A 24,826-nucleotide genomic window follows, 5' to 3' on the forward strand; every position below is an offset into this window, starting at 1 on the left:
TCGGACTTATGGGGGTGTTACAAAGTCGTATCAGAGCGACGATTTTGGAGCCTATACTAATGAACCAATGAACTTAGGTGTGTCAATTAAAATGAACCCGGTTTGAGTTGCAGAGAACTCGTGGCAAGCTTGGGAGACATCCCAAGGTTGTACTCTTGTCCTCTTAACTCGAGTCGGTCTGCAACGCGATGGGGTAATGAGACGTTCTTGGTGTGCATATAGTTGTTGCATATTCTTGTTTTGGTGCTTGTGAGATAGGTTCATGGTTGGTAGCACATGATGTGGTGACATGAGTAATTATAGCCAAGTTAATGTGAAGCATGTTGGATGTTTATGTGTGAGCATGTTGATGTGTTAAATTGAGTTGTTTATAAATAGGAAAGTGTTAATCACATGCTAGTTATCATCATGTGTATATCTTATATCACATCTATGCTTTTATTTTCTGTGCTTGCGCATAGAAACATGCAGACTTGGGTTATATGCGGAATTATGTAAGACGGAAAGTGCGTGAGGCCCTTAAGGGTGTGTACTTAATCTAGCGGGTAAGGAAACTTGGCCGAGCCTGAGGCACTCGACCGAGTGGTGATTTTCTAGAAGGTCTGGAAAAAATGTTGTTTGGTGCACTCGGCCGAGTAAGTGATGTACTCGACCGAGTGGAGGTCTACTCGATCGAGTGTCCACGGGAACTCGACTGAGTGGGCATTATGACAAATCTGGGGAGTTTCTAAAAGAAGATCACTCAACCGAGTAAAGCACCTAACTCGACCGAGTGGTCCCCTGATTTAGTCAATATCACTTGTCTCTTGTTGTGAGATATATATTGACATTTGTCATGGTTCCTTGAACTAGAATGGCGACAACGGGAGCTCGATCGGCAACCGGACCACCTCGTAGGTCCGAAGAGGAATTATATCGAATTGTTGCACAAAATGAGGCCCTCCCGGAAGCCCTCAAGAATGTGACAAGGAGGGAGGTAGTGGTCGATGTCTCGGCCATAAGAAATGTCATGACACGTCATCGACCCACTAAGTACGACGGGGTTGGAGAGCCTAACCTTTTTGCCAATTGGATAAGAGAGATGGAAAATATTTTCGAGGTTGTGCGGTGCCCGGATGAGCTCAAGGTCGAACAAGCAGCATTCTACCTTAGAGGCTAAGCTGGAGGATGGTGGTACAAGGAAATAGAAGCAATAAAGGAGTACTACAAGGAACAAGGGTAGGATATTATTCCATGGACAAATTTCAAGGCGGGAATGAGAGATGAGTTCATCTCGGAGCATGTCCGAAGCAAACTCCGGGCGGAGTTTGATATCTTTGTGATGGCCGAGGGGATGATGGTGTAAGAATACTATGTGAGGTTTAATGAGCTCTTGACCTATGTTGAGGACCTACGCCTTAGTCCTCAATTTCTAGCTCTCAAATTTGAGAAGGGGCTAATTCTCAAGATCCTTGAAAAGCTTTTGGCGGGGGTGTCGGTGGACGTGAAAGACGTGTATGCTAGGACCGGAAATACCGAGAGCTTGGTCAACATGACCAAGGAGGCTAAGGAGAGGGCCGTAGATAAAATAAAGGCCGAGAGTGAGGGAAGAGGAGCTCATCAAAAGAAGTTCAACTACCATCAAGCTAAGTCACATTCGGGTGGACCCAATGAAGGTGGTTATGTAAGGTCAAGAGGACATGGAAGAAGAGCCATGAGTGAAGACGGAGGGGTGAGATGCTTTAATTATGGTGGCATTGGCCACAAGAGGAATGAGTGTACAAGCGCCGGACGGGGGTCCAATAGAAGTTTTGGGCAATGGAGCTCCTACCAAGCTTCTTCCCAAAGCATGGTGTGCAACCGCAACTCCGGATCGTAGAGCAACCAAAGGAACCCAAACTCCAACTTCAATGACGGTTATGAAAGAGGAAGCTTCAACCGAGGGGCGCCATCTCAAAGGCCGAGCTACAATAGGAGCTAAGTTTCGGAGGCTAGGCTGACTACTTCCGCAAACACCGTGTAAGGGGCGGCCAAGACTAGTGGCAAGCTCTTTGCCATGGAGATGAAAAGCGCCGCGAAGGATGCTCATGTTATCTCCGGTATATTTCTAGTTAATTCTTATCCTTGTTTTGTATTGTTTGACTCGGGGGCTATACATTCTTTTGTATCGACCCTAGGCTTGGGGGAGGGTGAGTTAGTAAACGACGATGTATCGTTACCTTCAGGGAAGTCCGTTGTATGTTCAAAAGTGTATAAAGGGGTGCCGGTTTTGGTGCATGAAACAAACTTTTCGGTCAATCTCTTTGAATTTTCTTTGGGGGGGTTTGTGTTGGAGCCGGTGTCCTCCAGTTAGTGCGGATAACGTTATTGCACGTACACTTGTACGGACAAGTGGGAGCTTGTTGGGGCTGGTGTCCTCCACAGTTAGTGCAATGACATATAAATCTCTAAAAGGATCAAAGGGTATACTTTTGTATTATTATCAGTTGGTCCACGTTTATCAATAACGGTTGGCTTGCTAGATAAGTTTGACGTTATTGTCATACAGATGGCGGTGATCAACTGGTCCCTAAAAGTCACACCTATAGGATACGTTTGAGAGATGTGACGGCATGAAAATGCAGTCATGTTGATGCCTAATATGACTAAGCGGTTAGTCGGAGTTATTGACTAATAATTAGTCAAACGCGATGTTGAGATATTTATTTAATACGGATTAAATAATACTGGCTAAGGTGAATTAAGCGGTTAATTCGTAAATTGAATATAAACGGTAATATTTAATTAATGTATATTGAATTGATTAATTATACAATATTGTCATTGTCGGACAAGTATTAACATGTCGACTGATTCATGTTATTAGTCGATATTTTAATATCCGATAAAGGATAACGATTTATGATTAAAACCCGTCGTATACATTTAGCAAAACGAGTCGGACCACGAGTTAAATAAGGAGAAAGTGGAAAGCCCACTCCCTCCCTTAGCATTCGGTCGACCGAGTAGAACAAAAGGAGAGTCCTTCTCTCCTTTTGACCTAATCATTCTCATTTGAAGAAAAATTAGGGTTTTGGAGTATTTTTCTCTGAAATTCTAGATCTCACATCAAAACCTCACAAAAGCTCTCTCAATATTGCAAGGAAATCAGAGAGCAATTTCTAGCACAAGGGGCATAGTCTCAGACGATCTTGGGTGCAACAATTAGGAGGAAATCTACGTTGATTTACTTCTTCTTAGGCCGATTTGCACAGACCCGACCGAAGTTGATTCTTATTCTTTTATCGTTTCTCTTGTTTTTCGTTTATGACCATTAATCACATGATAAATTACGTTATAGTCCTTAATTTTAAGGGGTTTTATACGGATATTACCCTACAAGTGGTATCAGAGCGAGGCCACGTATATTGTTCATCGTGATTTTCATAAAACGATTTGAATCGATATTTTTTTTTTGCCTTGAAAACCGTGACATACATGTTCACGGCTGATCAGTCGATCGAGGAATTTTGTGTCTCGATCGATTGGTTTTGTTTTCGATTTGTTTTTGCATATTGTTATTATAAACGATTATTATAGCAATATGTTTAAGGTTTTGTCATTTGAAGTTTTAATTTAATACGGATTAGGTCAAAATTGCAATTGGTTTTGTTTTTGTCAAATCATTTTCTTGAGTGCCGCGCTGAAAAGAAAAAAAAAATTTCGTGTTTTTATTTTTTATTTTTTTCGGCCATAAAATGTACATAATACGGATTTTGTGCACTCGCTTGATTGTGAAACGGTTCACACACGCACCATTTAGTTATTTTAAAGCGGTTTAAAGTAACGGATTGTAATGGATTAAAATTAAGTTGATAAAAGCGGTTTTGTCACATAATTTTAATCGTTAAAAGGTGGTTTGGATAAATTTAACATAATTACGGAATTATGTCACGAATAATTTTTATTTTAGTTGATGCATCTTTTATTTATCGTTACTTTTGAATGCCATGAATGTTTTTATTACGTTTTTTTTACAAACGGTTGTAACTTAGTGTGGCCTTAGTAGAACGTGTTACCGTAATGATAGAACATGGTCTTGGTTGTATTTTGAGATCTCGCATCTCCGTTTTGGATTTTTCCTTGTAATTACAGTTTTAATTTAGAATGTAAATAGGTTTATATTTTGTAAATTTTAAATTGTAGATTTGAGAAGACCAAAGATGGAGATCGGATGCTCACTCCCGCTGCATGGATCAAGATGGAACATCAAGACAAGCTTCTCGGATCCAACGGTGGATTCCAAAGTTGTATTATGTTTATCTTGCTAGGATAGGCCACACTAGGACTTTTATTTACGTTTTTTTTTTTTTTATGTTTTTCATCGTAACGATAGTTTGCATCATATTCCGCCTAAAACCAAACCACCTAATATTTGCATGAAAACTGACTCATATAGAGGTTGCGCGTTAGTTTTCTATGACATACAGATGTCACACGGACTTAATAAGCCATCACCTAAGTTAATTCATTCACGTAATGCTAGATTTTCGTTCACTTTAAATGAATTAAAACTAAGTTGATGGGATCTTCCTCGTATAACCAAAAATTGAGAATAGTCTTTATAGGTCAAACTCCAATGAATCCCTTCTTCGTCGGTAGGCATAATATGACCCCTTCTACGTCGGGTAAGTTGGAACTGATTGACCTATTTTATCTCAACACTATGGTCACTCGTACGATCCAGTGATTATGGTGGACTAAAGATAGGATTTACGGAAATCTATCGACCAAGAGTTCTAACGGTAGAACTAGCCAAACAGTTGGCTTATCAATTTACGGAAATTGAATCTTGGGATCATTTGTATAATTCTTGAGGTAGATCGATTATACAAGTGCAATGAGTCTACACGTTAAAATGAATTTTAAATAGACTTATATCACCTCGATGAGTTGCTTATTTCGTTTTCTTTTTCTTTCTTTTTCAGTGTAGGACACGATCATTTAAACTGCTAATAACAAAATGGCTGGCCGTACGGACGACCCAATGCCAAGTGCCACATTGGACCGTGAGTCCTGGCTTCGGATCTTCATGAATCAGATGAATCGCCTACTCGACCGAAAAATGATGGATCAAACTTCATGGACCGGGAGGCGGCATTACGGAATGCTTTGCCATTGCTTGACGGGAAGCTCAAATATCGATAGAGCCCATCCCGCCAAACCCAAGCCCCACGGCTGGAGCTAACGAGATCGCCACGTATAGCGATTTCGTCATGGAAGCGGGTGCGATAAAGAACGTACTCATTTTTGCAATGGAATCCAATTTGCAGAAACGCTTCATAGCCCAAGGTGCAAACAAGATTTTCACCACGCTCACTAAGGAATTCTCGAAAGCACCGAGAATCGTGACCTATGAGCATACCTGTCGTTTCTTTGAGGCGAAACTCCAGAAGGGCCAACCGGTTAGCCCACACATTCTCAGCATGATTGAGAATGTCGAGAAACTGGAGGCACTTGATTGTAAGATCAGCGAGAACATCGTGATCGACCGCATGCTTCATTCACTCCACGATGGTTTTGCGCTCTTTAGAGCCAATTACTATATGAATGATTTGAAGAAAAGTCCTCATGCACTACACTCCCTTCTCGTACGGGCCCGAGAAGGACATGAAGTTCAGTGGGAGCTCGAAACAGGATGTTCTCGTTGTGTCAAACAAGGGCAAGGGTAAGGGCAAAGCTCGGGCGGACCTAGCGATGGGTAAGCCGAAGTTTAAGAAGTCGGGATCAGGTAAGAGTGGGCCTGGTGAGTCGAGCAGCTCACTAGGCGCGACAAAGAGCAAGGACGGTAACATGGAATGCCATCACTGCCACAAGACTGGGCATTGGAGGCGTACATGTCCTGTATACCGTGAGAACATAAAAGCAGGTCGCGTTACTCCTGTTGGTATGTCTACTTCTTCTTCTTTTATTCATATGATTGAGATTAACCACGCAAGTTACGGAACTTGGGTACTAGATACTGGTTGTGGTTCTCATCTGTGCAATCATGTGCAGGGCCTCCAAAACATCGAACCCCTCGTAAAGGGTGAGGTGGACCTGCGTGTCGGGAATGGAGCACGAGTGGCTGCCTTCTCGAGCGGAACATATGTCATCCAGCTTCCGAGCGGATTTGAGTTATTTTTATATAACTGCTATTATGTACCCAGTTTATCTAAAAACATTATTTCAGTTTCTGCACTTGACAAACTTGGTTTTTCATTTGTAATAGAGAATAATAGCTGTGTTTTCTCGTTACACGATATGATTTATGGCAAGGCAGTCTCCATAAATGGAATTTATGTTTTAGATCAGACCACCGAAATATTGCACGTAATGAATAAGAAGTTAAAGGTTGGTGACAAAGATCAAACTTATCTATGGCACTGCCGTATGGGACACATTAATGAGAAACGCGTTAAACAGCTCATACAGAATGGAGCTATCTCGGCCTTTGATTTTGAATCATTTGGCACGTGTGAATCATGTCTCATTGGCAAGATGACTCGAATTTCCTTCAAAGGTGTTGGAATACGCGCTGCTGACCTATTACGACTCATACATACGGATGTGTGTGGACCTATGTCAATCACCGCACGAGAAGGCTATAGGTATTTTATCACTTTCACGGACGATTTAAGTAGATATGGCTATGTCTACTTAATGAAGCATAAAAGTGAGTCCTTTGAGAAATTCAAAGAATACCAGAATCGGGTACAGAACCAACTGGGTAGAAAGATTAAAACACTACGATCGGGGCCGTGGTGGCGAGTATCTTTCACACGAGTTTGATCAACACCTTAAGGATCGTGGGATTGTCTTACGCTTAACTCCACCTGAACACCTCGGTTGAATGGTGTGTCCGAACGGAGAAATCGAACACTACTTGATATGGTTCGATCCATGATGAGTCACACCGTATTGCACGATTCATTGTGGGGTTATGCTCTTCATCACCGCTCTAATACTTAACCTAAGTCCGTCTAAAGTCATTGACAAGACTCCATATGAACTATGGAAGGGAACGGTCCCTAACTTGTCCTTTATACGGGTTTGGGGCTGCGAGGCTTATGTCAAGTGGAGACACGAGGATAAGCTTGGCCCGCGATCGGTCAAGACATACTTTATAGGTTATCCTAAAGGAACATTTGGTCATTACTTCTATTCGCCAACCGAACAACGTGTATTTGTTGCGGCTAGTGCGACATTCTTAGAGAAGGAGTTTCTCGAGAATGCGAAGAGTAATAGAACCTTCGAGCTGTCGGAGATTCCAGAACCAAATGCCGAGCAACCATTGGAGGAACCAGTTCCTTCAATCCCGGCTGCGGTTAGTATTCCTGAGGAACCTAGGAGGTCGGGTAGAGTCTATATTCCTCCGGACAGATACATTGGTATGGTCGAGGAACATGACATAGATAATATTCTGCTCTTAACGAGTAGTGAACCCGCAACCTATAAAGGTGCCATGACTAGTTCCGACTCAAAGCTATGGCTTGAGGCCATGCAATCCGAGATGGACTCCATGTATGAGAACAACGTATGGGATCTTGTTGACTTGCCTGCTAAGGTTCGTCCCCTTCAATGCAAATGGCTTTACAAGATAAAGCATTCTGTGGAAGGTCAACAAGATATCTATAAAGCACGACTAGTTGCTAAAGGTTTCACCCAAGTGCCAGGTTTGCACTACGTTGAAATTTTTGCACCCGTAGTCATGCTGCGTTCCATTCGGATTATCTTAGCGATTGCCGCTTTTCATGACTATGAAATTTGGCAGATGGATGTGAAAACCACCTTCTTAAACGGTTATTTGGAGGAAGAGTTGTACATGGTACAACCCGTAGGTTTCATCGATCCTGAACATCCTAAGAAAGTGTGCAAGCTTAAGCGTTCCATTTATGGACTTAAGCAAGCTTCTCGGAGTTGGAATCATCGTTTCGACCAAGTGATAAAAGATAATGGATTTACTCGATCGGTCGAGGAACCATGTCTATATATCAAGTCGAGTGGGAGCAATATTGTCTTCCTAATATTGTATGTTGATGACATACTCCTGATTGGGAATGATATACCTCTCTTAACTTCGGTAAAAGTATGGTTGAAGAACCATTTCCAGATGAAAGATCTGGGTGAGGCACAAAGAATTTTGGGCATCCGTATCTATCGAGATAGATCACGTCGGATGTTATCACTCGTCGAGTCTTATATAGACAAGATTCTAGAGAGATTCAAAGATGACTAACTCCAAAAGGGGTTTCTTCCTATGGCTCCAGGGTGCATTTGAGCAAGTCTCAGGCACCAAAGACACCGGAAGAGATAGAGCGCATGACCCGGATTCCTTATGCTTCGGCTATAGGATCAATCATGTATGCCATGATATGCACACGTCCGGACGTGGCATATGCATTGAGTATGACAAGTCGATTCCAACAAAGATCCAGGTGAATCACATTGTATGGTTGTCAAGAACATTCTTAAGTACCTACGGAGGACTAAAGATTGGGCATTGACTTATGGAGGCGATCAAAAGCTATGCGCAACCTTGATTCGCAGATGCTAGCTTCCAAACGGATCGAGATGACTCGAAATCTCGATCTGGATTCGTTTTTACTCTTAATGGCGCTGATCACCGGAAGAGTTCCAAACAAAGTGTTACAAAGAGATTCTACGATCGAGTCCGAGTACTATGCCGCGTGCGAAGGCCGCAAAGGAAGCGATATGGATGCATCAATTCTTACAAGGACTATCTGTAGTGCCTAGTTCGAATGACCCAATCACCATCTATTGCGACAATAGAGGTGCCATCTTCCAGGCTAAGGAGCCTAAGTCTAGCAACAAGTCTAGACATGTACAACGGAAAGCTCATCTAATCCGAGATTACGTGGAGCAAAAGGAGGTAGTGATAGAAAAGATTGCTACAGATGATAATATAGCAGATCCTCTCACTAAACCATTACGACAAGATAAGCATGAAGGGCATGTTATTTCCATGGGAATTAAATGTGTTCCTGAGTTGTAGTACTCTTTTATGGATTAGATTCATTTTCTCGTGTACTCTATACGACATCATCGTTTTGATATTTATATATTTTGTTTTTCATGTGGAGTTGTACGACAATATTGAACACCACAAAGTGAACTGAACAAACATTATATTTTTGGTCCTTAATTGCCCAAGTGAGTGATAACTCGCAAATTATTTTGTGACGTTGGTTGATGGTGGGTTCAACGAGCCATAAGTCAAACGGTTGACTGACCAATCACAGAGGCGAGTTATACGGATATCTCGTAGGACACAATTGTGACAACGACGTGGAGTCCTAAATGTTTTATAACATTCGGTGCCAAGTCGTGGATAGGACCTCCATGGTGATCCTAAGAGTCGATTCTTTTGACTATCGACTGTCTCTTGAGATTAAGGCAGATTTTCGGTGACTTTGGTTTCTTTCTCACGGTCATCCGTAACAGGGGGCCAAGTAGTTTTTTTCTGGGTCATTTCATACTGTGCTTGGATCGGCAAGAGTCGAGTTGAAGGAAATATTCAGCCTTTATCAGGTACTCGATATTTCTCAGGGCCACTCGAGGAGCTGTAACAGAAATGCATGGCCATGCTCGAATACGGATTCGTTTTATCAATTAAGTTACTCTCTAGTCGGGGAAACCACTCTTGATACAGATCGATTGTAAAATACGACCTTGCGGATACGGATCTGCAAATTGTTTTACATTGAGTGGGAGAAATTTTAAATGGATATGAGAATCGGTTATCGCACATACACTTGTACGGACAAGTGGGAGTTTGTTGGAGCCGGTGTCCTCCAGTTAGTGCGGATAACGTTATTGCACGTACACTTGTACGGACAAGTGGGAGCTTGTTGGGCTGTGTCCTCCACGCTTAGTGCAATGACATATAAATCTCTAAAAGGATCAAAGGGTATACTTTTGTATTATTATCAGTTGGTCCACGTTTATCAATAACGGTTGGCTTGCTAGATAAGTTTGACGTTATTGTCATACAGATGGCGGTGATCAACTGGTCCCTAAAAGTCACACCTATAGGATACGTTTGAGAGATGTGACGGCATGAAAATGCAAATATGTTGATGCCTAATATGACTAAGCGGTTAGTCGGAGTTATTGACTAATAATTAGTCAAACGCGATGTTGAGATATTTATTTAATACGGATTAAATAATACTGGCTAAGGTGAATTAAGCGGTTAATTCGTAAATTGAATATAAACGGTAATATTTAATTAATGTATATTGAATTGATTAATTATACAATATTGTCATTGTCGGCAAGTATTAACATGTCGACTGATTCATGTTATTAGTCGATATTTTAATATCCGATAAAGGATAACGATTTATGATTAAAACCCGTCGTATACATTTAGCAAAACGAGTCGGACCACGAGTTAAATAAGGAGAAAGTGGAAAGCCCACTCCCTCCCTTAGCATTCGGTCGACCGAGTAGAACAAAAGGAGAGTCCTTCTCTCCTTTTGACCTAATCATTCTCATTTGAAGAAAAATTAAGGTTTTGGAGTATTTTTCTCTGAAATTCTAGATCTCACATCAAAACCTCACAAAAGCTCTCTCAATATTGCAAGGAAATCAGAGAGCAATTTCTAGCACAAGGGGCATAGTCTCAGACGATCTTGGGTGCAACAATTAGGAGGAAATCTACGTTGATTTCTGTTCTTAGGCCGATTTGCACAGGACCCGAGGTTGATTCTTATTCTTTTATCGTTTCTCTTGTTTTTCGTTTATGACCATTAATCACATGATAAATTACGTTATAGTCCTTAATTTTAAGGGGTTTTATACGGATATTACACTACAGTTTGAGGTAATTTTGGGGATAGATTGGCTAAGTAAGCACAAGGCCAACATAGATTGTCAGCAAAAGAAAATAGCTTTGAAAGGACCCAAAGGTGTTAGATTGTTGCACAAAGGGTACTTGGTTAAACCCAAGGTGAAACTCATTACGGTGATGACTTTAAAGTCATGTTTGAAGAAGGGTTATCCTATACTTTTGTGTTATGTGTGGGGCACTAGTATGAAAAGGCCACAAGCTCAAGATATACCGGTAGTGGGAGAATTTGCGGATGTATTTCTGGAGGAGTTACCCGGATTACCCCCACCAAGAGAAGTAGAATTTAGTGTGGACTTGAAACTGGGAGTAGGAAAAATCTCTAAGGCTCCGTACCGGATGGGTCCAAAGGAGTTGGAAGAGTGTAAAAATCAACTTTGTGAATTGGGGGATAAGGGGTACATTAGGCCAAGTGTTTCCTCGTGGGGAGCACCCGTTCTATTTGTAAAGAAGAAAGACGGTGCTATGAGGTTGTGTATCGACTACCGGGATTTGAATAATGTCACCATCAAGAATAAGTATCCGTTGCCAAGAATTGACGATCGTGTAGATACCTCATTTCTACACCTCCCGCCAACCACCCAGTGATGATTGGGCCGCATGTTTGATACGCGGAACGATTTATGACAGTCCGTAAGTTCATCATCAAGGGATAGCTCAAACACTCGAGTCAACCCCTGGGTCGTCATCTACACACAGATACGGTCGTTTTGACAGTAATTAGAGTTCATTTGGAGTCCGGGTCAAAAACCGCTTCATTTTCTAATAACCGTTTTAAATGCCGAGTCGGAATAATCCGGAATGTTCTAGAATTCTCTGGATATTTATTCCTAATTAAAATTAATATTTTAAGTAAATATCTACCATAATATTGTGTTTCATGGAATAAGGAAGTGTAAATCTACCGAAATCCATAATAAAACGCGGAAATCTTTCTTCTTTGAGGAGGAAACCTCCGGGAAACGACGCAGACAAGTCTTTGCACCTCTTCCAAGGGTTGCAGTGGTTGCTGTGCCTCTTCTCTAGCCCTCTTTTCGCATTTTCCAGAATATTTTCGTGATTTGTTTCCAAATCCGTGTCATTCTTAAACTCTTCCATATGTTTAGTATAAATAGAGGCCTCCGGCCTCCATATTTGGCACGCGAGTGTTCCGCCCCTTCTTTCTCTCTTTGATTCTAGACTACGTTATTGCCTTTCGACGCCTACGTTCTCGATCAATTGACCACGTAAGCTCAGATCATTCTGAGTCCCAGTCACGTTGCATAGACCAACTAACTTGACCAACTCCACCTTTAATCGACCTAATCAATCTACTAAAGCCTCTAACGAGGGCACTTTCCACGCATATTCGAGTCGAGCAATCTCTAAAACGATAACTTTAGTCAATCTCGTTTCGTCAAACATGTAAGTCTGAGGGTGTAAATCCCATTTTATTATTGTACTTTTTTTTTTGTATCAATTAATGTAAATCTATATCAAGAGCACGTTCGAAAACCGATTTAGAATCCACCTTTTAAAACCGTTCTTACGAAACAACAGAGGTCAGACGTCGAGAAGAAACACAGCAGCAGCTGCGCCTTCAGGAAGGATCGCAGACTTGCTGCGCCTCTTCCAGAGACTGCTTACTGCTCATGCTCTTCTTCTTCTTCTCGATTTCCTGCAAGTTTCCTCCTTTTCTTGTTCTTTCATTTTTTTCTTCGTTTTCTTTGTTGTTTCAGTACATAAATCTTGTTTTAACAACCACCTTTCTAACTACAATGCTTAATTCGTCCTTAATCCCGATTAATTCAATACTTGTGGGTTTTCACCATTTTAATTCAAATCGGTTCTTCGGGGTTTCGACTTCTTCATGTCGAAGTTCTGGAATCCTAATTTGATACATAAGTTTTCTTCCGGATCTTATTTGTCCTGTTTCGTCTTAATCTAACCTCAGGTTTCGCCTTTTTGTATTTCCGACACGAGTTCATCGTATAATCTTAATCATGTAAAGCGCTGCAATTTCTCATTTTAATTCGTTTTATGACTTGTCCAGATACATATAATCGGTTAAAATACTTTAATTCGAGTCTAATATTGATAATCCATCTTAAATCTACCAACGAACAATAACGGTGTTGCGATTCTGACTTCACAGCCAGAACGAACAGACGCATGAAGTGCTGCGCCTCTTCCAGATGACGCAGCAAATGTTGCGCCTGTTCTAGGTTGGTTTCTGCCTCTGAACTCCTTCTCGCTTTGACATAGCTCCTAATTACGGTTTAAATCAACTATTATTCGTATTATCACCTCTAATCTGACGTATTTTCATATTTTTTATTTCAAATTTTATTTTCCTATTATTTTCTTCTTCGAAATCCCGTCTTTGAGCGTGCTTTTGACGTAGATCAAATAAAGCTTGTAATTTTTGTAATTTTAATTATTGTAAGTCGTTTATCGTAATTATTATTATGTATGATTTAATTGTATGGCATTCACATTTATTGAATCTAACATTTACTTCGACCAAAATGTTTGCTAAAACACGTGTTAACTGACATAGTCTAATTTCACATGCTAGTATTAATCTATGTTTGTTGCATTGCATGCATTACATCGACGACATATCAAATATGAACGATTTCCCTAATAATTAGTAGAGGCCGCTATCGAGGCGGGCGGGATTAGGTGTTCGAATTAAAGAACTTTCTGATACGTACCCTCACCCCTTACTGCAGTTATCTCTGGACATCCGTGTCCATTGACATCTCAAGAGTCATTCTAGACATAGAATGCTAAGGGTAACGAGTTCTTAGTGTTCATGTCATCACTTCGTGTCTTGACATGGCACGAGGTATTCGAACGGTTTCCAATTTTTCCACAATAAATTGTTGGCGACTCCACAAATGCAGGCTTATTCAACCTTTCACCGGTTTTAATGCCTCACAAATCGGTAGCAGCCCATGACGTGCTTTGGCAAACCAAGGTTCCGTGTGAGTACCACCACCTCAAAACCCAAACAACGCGCGGGTGCAAGCGGCGCGGGTGGCCCATGTCCACAGACCTATTTGATCAACTTAGTGGGGATGGCGTGTTTTCCAAGATTGAGTTGAGATCGGGCTACCATCAATTGTAAATCAAGGATGTGGATATTCCAAAAACCGCGTTTCAGTGAAGGTATGGGCATTATGAATTTTGGTGATGCCGTTTGGGACTAAAAATGCCCCAACCGTGTTCATAGACCTCATGAATAGGATATTTAGTCCATACTTGGACAAGTTTATGGTGGTGTTTATAGATGACATCTTGGCCTACTCTAAGACCAAAGAAGAACATGAAGAGAATTTAAGGATCATGTTGCAAACTTTAAGGGACCATCATCTCTATGCAAAGCTTAGTAAATGTGAATTTTGGTTGGAGAAGGTGCCTTTCTTAGGGCATGTGGTTTCAAAGGATGGAGTATCCGTGGATTCATGCAAGATTGAAGCTGTGTAATAATGGGGGGCACCAAATAATGTTGCGGAAATAAGGAGTTTTCTTGGTCTAGCCGGCTACTACCGAAGATTTGTGAAAGATTTCTAAAAGATTGCTAGGCCATTGACATTATTTATGAGGAAAGAAAACCATTTCAAGTGAAACGAGAGTTGTGAGACGGCCTTCTTAACCCTAAAGGAGTGCCTAACCACGGCTCCGGTATTAGCCTTGTCGGAAGGAAGATAGAATTTCGAATTTTATACCGATGCTTCAAAGAATGGTTTGGGATGTGTGCTCATGCAAAATGGTAAAGTCATTGCTTATACATCGCGACAATGTCCCTGTCCCTAGTTTCACGTGAAGGGTGGTAGGTGGTCTTATCATCTTTAAACACTTTTTTTCATATTTCTTCTCACTTATTTTACTCCTACCTTATCCTCACACCTTAAAAATCCCACAAAATACTCTCAAATCTTATCCTCAAGATTTCCACCATACTTGTGATGATTTCCTTCCTAATTCTTGTTCTTGTTCAATTATTTACATTTGTAAGTACATTCTTACTCTTTTCCTCTATTCTTAATTAGTAAACCCTAGTTTAATAAGTATGTTGTCTTATGGGATTTTAATTAGGGTTTTAACTAATTAAGTGGGTTACTTAAGAGGTTAATTAGTATTAATTATTGTTGTAGTATGTTGTTGTGATAGTTAGTCATAATATGTGTAGGAGGAGACTTCATTGAGGAGCCCTGCTAGCTTGATTACTTGAAGTGCTTGGAGACTATTAAGAGTTAGGGGTTTCCCTACTTAGCTTTGATGATGTGAGTGTTTATTTGTGCATTAGTTATCATGAATTACATAATCCATGTGGTAGTTGCATGATAACATGAGTAAATGGGTAATTAGGGTTTAATGGCGTACTAATGTTGGGTGTTAATTCATATATTGTGGTTGAGTAAGTAGATTTGGCATCATGATGTTGACATAGGCCACCTACCGGTCCGTGGACATGGGCCACCTACCAATATGTAGACACGGGCCACCTGCACGCCAAGTCAATCTGTGGACATGCAGCGGTTGGAAAGCCACTTTTGGAGGCATAAAAATGCTTTCGACCGGATCGCTTTAGATCAGTCGGTTTCGTCTTGGTGAAGGTCTCGAAAAGGTGCTAAGATGTTCGGAGTCGCCACCAAGTAATTATGGGATGCTTGAAAACCGTTCGAATCCACTTTATACCTCGGTCAATCAAGGCAAAAAGCGGTGCTTGACATAGGTACTAAAGTTAAGGACTCATCCCCCTTTAGCATCCTATCGCTAGAATGACTCTCGTACGCCCTGGATAAGTCAATCCACTATCCAAAGGTTCTGAATAAGGGGTGAGGGTATGTATTGGGAAGCTCTTTAATCGAACACCCAATCCCGCCCACATTAGCGGCCTCTACTGTTCGATCGTGGTTGTTTAAGTGCAAGAGTTGATAAAACGGTTTAAATGCATGAATGCGAATCCAAAAGTCTTAACCTAACATGTGAAGATTTGCTAAGTCGGTTTGTTTATCCACATATCATGAAATTGATGTCAAAGTTGGATTTAAGGGTTGATTTGCATGCAAAACGGAAATTAAACACCCATTTACCAAATTCGGATTATGGTGCTTAACACGATCCATTTATTGTTAAAATGAAAGAATAAAAGGATGGATAAAAAAATGTTAAAATGTTTAAAAGAGTGTTAACACGTCAATCTGATCTATGTAGATTCGGGTTAACCGTAATCGGGATCGTCCTAGACAAGTGCTGATGAAATAACGAATCAGAATAGTGCCATGCAGCCCAGTAGGGCGCGAGCCTATTGGCGAGGGAACAAGGCCTATCCAGGTTTTGTAATATGAAAACAGACGGCCTCTTGGGGAGCGAGCCATGAGCCGACCCAAGGGGCGCCTCATGGTTGTTAAAAAGGTTGTTTAAAACCATATTTGTGATGAATGATTTGCAAATGTTAGTATTCGTCGTCGGTTTCATATTCAAGCTTGAAAAGTATAGTTTATAAATAAAAATTTAAAATGTGTGTGCTTAACCGTTTTGTCATGGTACTCGAGTTAAATCGACATGGTATTTATTTTAACCAAGGGTGATATCCATTATGGTCAAGACAAGGATGAAAATAAATGAAATAGAAGTAAAAGGAAAATGTTTTATATGAACTAAATATGTTAAGTTCATTTATTTTTAATTAGTCGATATTTATCATCGTACTCGGATTTAACCGACATAGTATAAAGAACCAAGGATGATTATGATTATGACTAATATGTTTGCAAGTGTAAATAAATGAGAAAAATGGTAAATGAAAGAAAAGAGTGTTAAAATACCCTTTAATTTGTATTAACCAATAATATCATCGAATCACGGAATAAACTGTCATGGTATAAGGAACCAAGGATGATTTCGGTAATGGTCAAAATATTGGTCATAAAAATGAATTAAAATGGTAAAAACCATAAAAGAAAAGAAGTAAAAATAAAAGAAAGTGTTGAAGGAAGATGAACTCAAACACGTTTGAGTCTGACCCGAGAAGCCACAAGATGCGCGAGTCTCTTTGCATAGCAAAAAGCTGGTGTCTCAGGCCAAAACTCGGTTTTGGCTCATCTAACCTATATTTGGATCGTGTTATGCATTGTTCATGCTTATAAACTCATAAAAATAGTAAAGACATGAAATAAGTGAGTCGTTTATATCCTTAAACTTACATGTTATGAAGTTTGCGAGGTAGACGGCTTTAGAGACGGTTTTCTCGTTATGCGACTACTCGGTATCAAAAGAAGTTTAAAAGAGTGCCTTAAAAAAGGATTTTGTTTTGAAAATGTGTTGAAAATATGTTGTTGAAAAATATGTTGATTAATGTGTTGATTTGGTCGAATGGGTCGGTCGAATTCATGGCGAATGTACCAAACAAATGTGTAAGGCTTGTGTTTTCAATCAGTAGGTCGAAAACACGTGTCGATTTGTGACTTCCGAAGACGAGTCTAGAATTTTAAGGGAGAAAGAGGGGGCTGACGCTCGCGTAAGTATTATGGTGTGTGAAGGTAGGTATTTATAGAGAAATGTGGGGTGGTAGGTCGGTTAAGTTTGCTTGGAGGCTAAGGAGGAGGCCTAAAGAGGCGCGAGCCACCTAGTGCCTCAATGGGGTGTCCTGTCCTTTTTAATTTGGACGTGGCCTTTGTTCTAACCAATGTTTTGTTAGTTGTGATTTGTGGTGTTATGTGATTTCTTAGCTGTGTGAGCTTGCTCTTGGGTGTTATTTGGGGTAGGTATTTTGTGTGCTTGACTCGGGTTTGACTCGTGTTTGACTCGTGTTAAGACGGGATTTGAATTTTGAGTCGGTTTTTAGCCCGGTGTCGGTTTAGACTCTAATTAGTGTCATTTTAATGAAAATGGCATAATAAAACTGTTTATGGCATTATTTTTGACATTCGAGACTCGGGTTGTGTGGACAGCGGGCCGCCCACGGGGGCGCTTGGTGAGGAGCGAAAACAAGCGTTTGCATTTTGTATGGAGTCGCCACCAATTTTTATGGGAAATTGGAACCGTTCGAATACCTCGTGTCATGTCAAGACACAAAGTAGTGACATGAACACTAAGCAATCGTTACCCTTAGCATTCTATGTCTAGAATGACTCTCGTGGATGCCAATGAACACGGGTGCTCACAGATATCTGGAGTAAGGGGTGAGGGTACGTATTAGGAAGCTCTTTTGATCGAACACCTAATCCCGCCCGCCTCGATAGCGGCCTCTACTAATGATTAGGGAGTTTATTCGTACTTGATATATCGTCGGCTATATGCATGCAATGCAACATCCAAGTTTTAATCCTAGCATGTGAGAATTTAACTAAGTCGGTTGACAATTAATTTAATCATACAATTGGGTCGAAGTTGGAATTTAAGTTCAATTACATGTGAGAACATACAAGCAAAGAAAGAAATACAATAAAAGAAATACAACAATGAAAATTACATTAATTACATTGGATTAGGCGATTTATGTCGAAAATACCGCAAAAACGGATAATTTGAGAAAAGAAATAAAAGAATAAAAGAATAAAATTAATGAAATAAACGAACAGGGATTAGCGTGATATTACGGATAATAGTTAGTTAATACGAACTAATTAAACTACGTCAAGGCAGAAAAGGAGTTCAGAGGCAGAATTCACCTGAACAAAGCGCAGGCGAGCATGCGCCCTTTGGAAGAGGCGCAGCGATTCTTTGCGTCTGTTCCCAAGGGTGAGTTCTCGTGTAGCCGAATCGCAAACCGTTAATGTTATTTGTTAATTTTAAGGATTGATTACGATATTAGACTCGGATGAAAGTGATTAATGAATTATTTACATATGATTGAGGCCATAAAACAGTAAAACATGGATGAGGCGGAAATAAACGGATTAATTATGTGAAGGGTCGATGTTAATGAATGATTAATTAAACTAACTAACTAACGAATTAAACATGATGAACGACGACGGATTAATGAACAAAACAGGTGAAAATATATCAACAACGAATCCCAGAAACCCAATATGAACGAATTGAATCTCTAAAACTCGAATTGAATTTAATGACGGAAACCCGCAAATATTGATTATTTGGGATTAGAGTCGGATTTATGACGATTTAAACATGTTAATGATGATGGCTAATATACATATGAATTATTAAACTATCATGCGAGAGAATTAACAGACGAACAAAACAAAAGAAATAAATTTGATACGAATTACAGAGGACGGAGGAAGAAGAAAAGAAGCAGGAACTGCGGCAGCCTCACGAAGAGGCGCAGCAGGTGCTGCGCTCCTTCGAAGAGGCGCAGCGGTTGCTGCGTCTTTTCTCGACGTCTGTCTACTGGAAATCCGCAAAAAAGGTTTTAAAGATGGTTTTTAGAAATCGGTTTTAACGGTGTATTCGACATAAATCTTACAATAATGCACAATAATTAAAATACAATAAATAAAAGGAATTATAAATACACCCTCAGACTTACATGTTGACGAAACGAGAAGGACTAAGATATCGATTAGTGATGCTCGACGCGAATGCAAAGAAAGTGCCCTCGTAAGAGGAAAACGATTAATTAATTAAGTTGATTGAGTGTAGTGGTCAAATTGGTCGGTCATGCAACGGAGAGGCTGGTACCCGGAAAGATCCGAGCTTACGTGGTCGGAAGTCCAAGCACGTAGGCGCCAATTAGTAAGAACGAAGTCTAGAATGCAAAGGGAGAAGAGAAGGGCGGACACTCGCGTGAGAAATATGAGGAACGAAAGCTCCTATTTATACTAATCACGTGAAGGAATAGGGTTTCGGAGACTCTTTGGAAGTGAATCTCGGAAAGATATAAAAAAGATACGTAAATCATGCAAAGAAGGGCACGGGAAGAGGCGCAGCACCATCGCGTCTCTTGGAAGAGGCGCAAAGACTGGCTTGCGTCTATTCCCAGGAGGTTTCCTCCTGCTTAAGAAAGATTTCCGTGTTTAAGTTATGGTAGGACGGAAATAATTCGATTATCTTTTGAATATTACGGGATATTATTTGCCAAAAGATAAAATTTGAGAAATATGGAATAGAAATATCCTAACATTCCGAACATTCGACTCGGATTTAACAGGTTATCGAAAAATGGAGACGGTTTTTGACCCGGACTCCGAATGTACTCTAATTATCGCAAAACGACCGTATCGGGACGTAGATGACATTTAAGAGGTTGAAATTAATATTTGAGCAATCACTTGACGATAATCTTACGAATTGTCACAAATCGTTCCGCGAATCAAACATGCGGCCCAATCATCACCGGGTGGTTTTGCGAGGGTGCGAAACGAGGTGTCTCTGAGCCCCACTTTGACCGAGGCTTGGACAAGGCGAAAGTCAAAGTATAGCCATCAGGTCAATGAAGATTACAACCTGACGACTATGGCGACGCGAGGCGGCTCAAGGGGTCTCAACCAAGGACCTGTCGTCGGGAACATTTTAGAGTCTGCCGACTATCGGGAGGGTCGTTTAAAGTCCATTAGACTACGTAAGGAGGCTCGCCAGCCATAAGAAGAGATCATACCGAGATTTAATCGAACTTCGCGGGAACAAGAGATATTGAAAACAAGCAGGACGCTCGGTAGAAATGCTGGGGATCCGCTTGCGTCGGTCTCAAGCGAACTCGGGTTGGGGAACATGTCGACGACTAGGAACATCTTGATCGTCGTAGGGGAAACCTTGAGTGAGCAAGATCTTGCAAAATACTATCACATGGGATAGACGACCAGGAACATCTTGATCGTCGTAGAAAGAAAGTCTTGAGTGAGCAGTACTGCAAAATACTACTGCGCGGGATAAAAATTGAGCAATACTGCGAAATACTGCTGCGCGGGATAAAATGTGGGCCAGAACGAAAGGAAATCGTCGAAACGGACCAAAATGATAAAATGTCATCGAGGAAGAGGCGCACCAAAGATGGGCCCACGAATAACGAACTCATAACGGATTTTTGAAAATCCACAAGGAGGGAACAAAAGGAAGAGGCACAGCAAGAGCTGCGTCTCTTGGAAGAGGCGCAGCACCTGCTGCGTCTTTTCCCCAATTCAGCAATTCTGCGTAAAAACGCGAAATCAGAAGAGGTTCATTTCATTATTTCGAAACACAATTTTTGCAATTTCTCTCTCAAATCTTCACCATTTTCGTCGAGGTTGGATTGAAAAGCTTGCTTGAAATATGACTAATCGAGGTATGTGCTTTAATCTTGCATTAATCTTCCACATTTGTTGAATTTTGAGCCGCGAACATTAGGGTTTTCGACCCTTTTGATCGAAAATTTGGGGCTTTTCCCCCAAATGGATTTGTCTTGCCAAATTGATGCCAGAAATGGGTAATAGGTAGTGTTAGGAACATAACCATGTATTTGCTTTGAATTTTCATCGAGTTCTGAGCCCTTGAGCGAATTTTGAGACGGTTTCACAGCTAGATCGTAAATTGCTTCGAAAATGGCCTTAGGATTGCCCATTTGTGATGAAATTTGATATTTGGGATCCTTGGGTGATGGGTAAACTTTCTACCATCTCGGAATTTTGGTTTGTGACAACTTTTTCAGGACACTTTTCTAGGGCATAACCGCCATTATAGCGAAATGTCATTTAAATTTTCGACTTGAACCCGAGACTAGGCCTTGACTTTGACTTGACCTGACTCAACTCATCACATGAGTGATTGAATTGGTGGGAACATGGCCAAGGATGGCCAGAAATGGGGAATTCCCGGGCCTTGAAGGCTCGAAAATTTCTTAACAAAGGCTTGTCGTCATGGGACGCGGCCTGAATTTTGCTTTAATGTTTGTAGGTGACGATGCTTCTACTTCTGGGAGAGATCCCATGGACATAGACGCCGCTGTTGTTGAGGAGGCGCTAGAGCAGGCCTTCACCGCTGCGGTGATGGTCGCTGCGACGAGGTTCCCGAGGAGGAGGCTGCTGAGGAGGAGGAGATTCCGAGACGGGCCCACCTCGGACGAGGGGGTCGTCAGCTGAGAGGAGCTCCCGCGTGGGCCGAGACCTGGGAGAGTAGGCACCTTGTGTGGGCTGCAGAGGGTCACTTGTCCTACAGGACGGTGAAGAGCTTGGTAAATAGGAATTCCCTAACTCATTACCTATCCTTTTCTATTTTTGTTCAAATTTCTTTTAAATTCATTCAAAACTAAAGATAGCTTTGTTCCAAATCATAATAGGAGGCCGGGAACATCCGGTCGTTCTCGGGGTATACGACAGCGATGGAGCATTACGAGCGGCTGTCGGAGGAGGAGAGGGCCATGATCGAGCGTGGAGCGTTTGGTCCTCTGGTTCAGGTCTGGAGGGATATCGTGAAGAGGAAGTTGCGGGCCAACCTTAGCCTGGTCCGCGCTTTCTTGGATCGATTTTGGGATACGACTTCCACGTTTCACCTGCCTTTTGGTGAGGTGGGAGTCACTTTGGAGGACTACGGCATGATTTATGGTCTGCCGTGCGGGACTGAGGAGATGGTGTGGCCGGAGACTGGCATGAGGGCGGATTCGGCCGAGGCGAGGAGGTTGATCGGCTGGAACCTGTCGCCGAAGGCCGCCGCGGTGCCGGGTTTGGTACCCAGTACCTACGTTCGAGATTACTTTGCGGGGAAGACCCCGCATCGGTGGTGATTGAGGGAGACGGCTCCTCCTCCTTGTACAAATTGAGCGAGAGGGCTCGCTTTGTGGCTTTGGTGGTTCTTGTCTTCGATTTACCTCGGAGACAAGGGTGAGAGGTCGGCGAAGCTTCTCCCCTTTCTTTCGACCCGAGTTCCCTAGGGCGTTGGGACTGGGTCATTGCTGGTTTTGCGGTCCTCATCCGCTTCATGAGGGCCATGGTTCGTCCGGAGTTGATGGAGAAGGGGACTTCTCCCGGCGCCGCTTTGACCGGACTCGTTGGAGGTATGAACCTTCCTTTAGACCAAAGTAAATTCCTTTCTTTTATCAAAGATCGAAAGATCGTCATTGACTATTCTGTTTTGCGGGCGTGGGTGTACTCTTACTTTCCGGGCCTCGCGCCCAAGAGGACGGAGCCGTTGGAGAGGACCTATCCGTGGTGAGGGATTGGGTCATGTCTTGACGAAGAGCAAGCGTTCTTCTCACAATGTCTACCGGCGGGATGTGAACGCTCTTCACCGAGCAAATGAGTATCCCATTTGTATTCATTCACACCTTCTTATACTTTGTTTTAAATTGATCATAGGAATGACCTTTGCCTTTATATTGTCGCAGTGGGTGCCTGGACACTTGGGCGGAGTAGTACGCCGAGCGCCTCCTTTTGTCGCTGAGGTCCTTCGACCTAGGAGCTCGAGTCGGCTGTTGTTGTGGACGTCGATGGGTCCCGTGGTATCCGGGCGAGCGGTTGGCTCGTCGGTGCTTTCGGGCGCGTTGACGGTTCCGTCGATCCTCCTAGGACGATGTTTAGGAGCCTTCGAGGCCGAGAGGGAGGCGGACTTGGGCGGTGCTAGTGGCGACGACCTTCTTCTCCCCGACGAGGATTACTCGGCGTTCCTTTACGGGAGGTTGGCGTATTGGCCGGTAGTGGTGAGTATCTTTTGTTTCTTGTTGGATTTTGATTTTCGAGAATCACGACGAAAGATCATCGATTAACGAGAGCCATTTGTCTTTCGGGAGGTTGAGGCGGCGGGCATCGAGCCCCCAGAGTACCCCGAGGCCCTTGAGTACACTGACGCTACTGGGAGGACGACGATCTCGGAGCTGCGTGACTTTGACGTGGCTGTGACGGATGCTGGCCTAGATGACTGGCAGCATCTGATTCGGAGGGTGAGTTCCCGTTTTGCATAGTTTTCGTGTAAGAACACATTTGATTGAATTTGTTCAATTTTGCTGAGAATTTTTTTTTGAAATGCAGGTCGCGCCGTCCCGGTTCGTGGCATTATGGAGGGTGGCCAACCGGCTGCGAGCTACCGCCATCGAGGCACTCATCGGTGGTCGGGGTCGTCAGGTATGAACCTCACTTGACTTCTTGATCTTTGGTTTTTCAGTTTTGTTTGAATTGATTGACATGAGTCAATTTATTGTTGTCCACAGCCGATCGTGAGTCGGAGCGAGAGTTGACCCGGTCTCGGGAGGAGACGGCTCGTTTGTCGAGGGAGCTCGAGTTTCGGGACGCCGAGATTGCCGCTCTTACGGCTAGGGTTGCCGAGCCGGAGGGTGCCAGAGAGCTTTTGTGTACATTTGGACATCCGTTTTTTGAAACATTTTTGGACTTGTTTTGGGGCGCAAGCCCCCAGTTTACTTGGATTTAGACTTGTTTGGGGCGAAGCCCCCAGTTGTACATTTGGACTTGTTTGGGGCGAAGCCCCCAGTTTGCTTGTATATTTGCTTTTTTGTTGTATATACGACGGCCTGAGTGCCTTTTGCTGCTGGGTGGTGTTGTTTGTACCTGCAGGTTAGCTTTTGAACAGGTTTGGTAGACAACGGTTTATGCCGTCATGCTGCCGAAATTTACATAGAAAATCACGCGACACATACATTTTTATACACATAGGGCCTTTAATTAGTGCAAAATGAGACTCAAAAGGACGTGAAAATGCAAAAAATTTTGCCGGAAATGACCGGACGGTAGGGAGGGTTACCCCCGAAAAAAAAAAGAAAAAGAGAAATCTATAAGTTAGAAAATGGAAAAATATTAAGAAAATGAAATGACTAAGTAAAATGTTGAAATAAAAAAGAATTAAAATGAAAACTAAATATAAAAGTGTGAGAAAAATGGCGGAAAATGTCGATGTCGCCTCGAAATGCGTGTCCGCGGATTAAGGAAACCTGAATCATGGTAAATTTCTCGGATTTACCAAAATAAAATCCCGTAGGAATAGGAAATTATTTGTTTATAGAATTAGGAAAGATCCAAACGCGAAATCACGAAGTGAGGTCAGGGAAGAGGCGCGGATGAGTCATGCGTCCCTTTGAAG

The sequence above is a fragment of the Silene latifolia genome, chromosome 6, assembly GCF_048544455.1.
Source record: "Silene latifolia isolate original U9 population chromosome 6, ASM4854445v1, whole genome shotgun sequence".
Lineage (NCBI taxonomy): Eukaryota > Viridiplantae > Streptophyta > Magnoliopsida > Caryophyllales > Caryophyllaceae > Silene > Silene latifolia.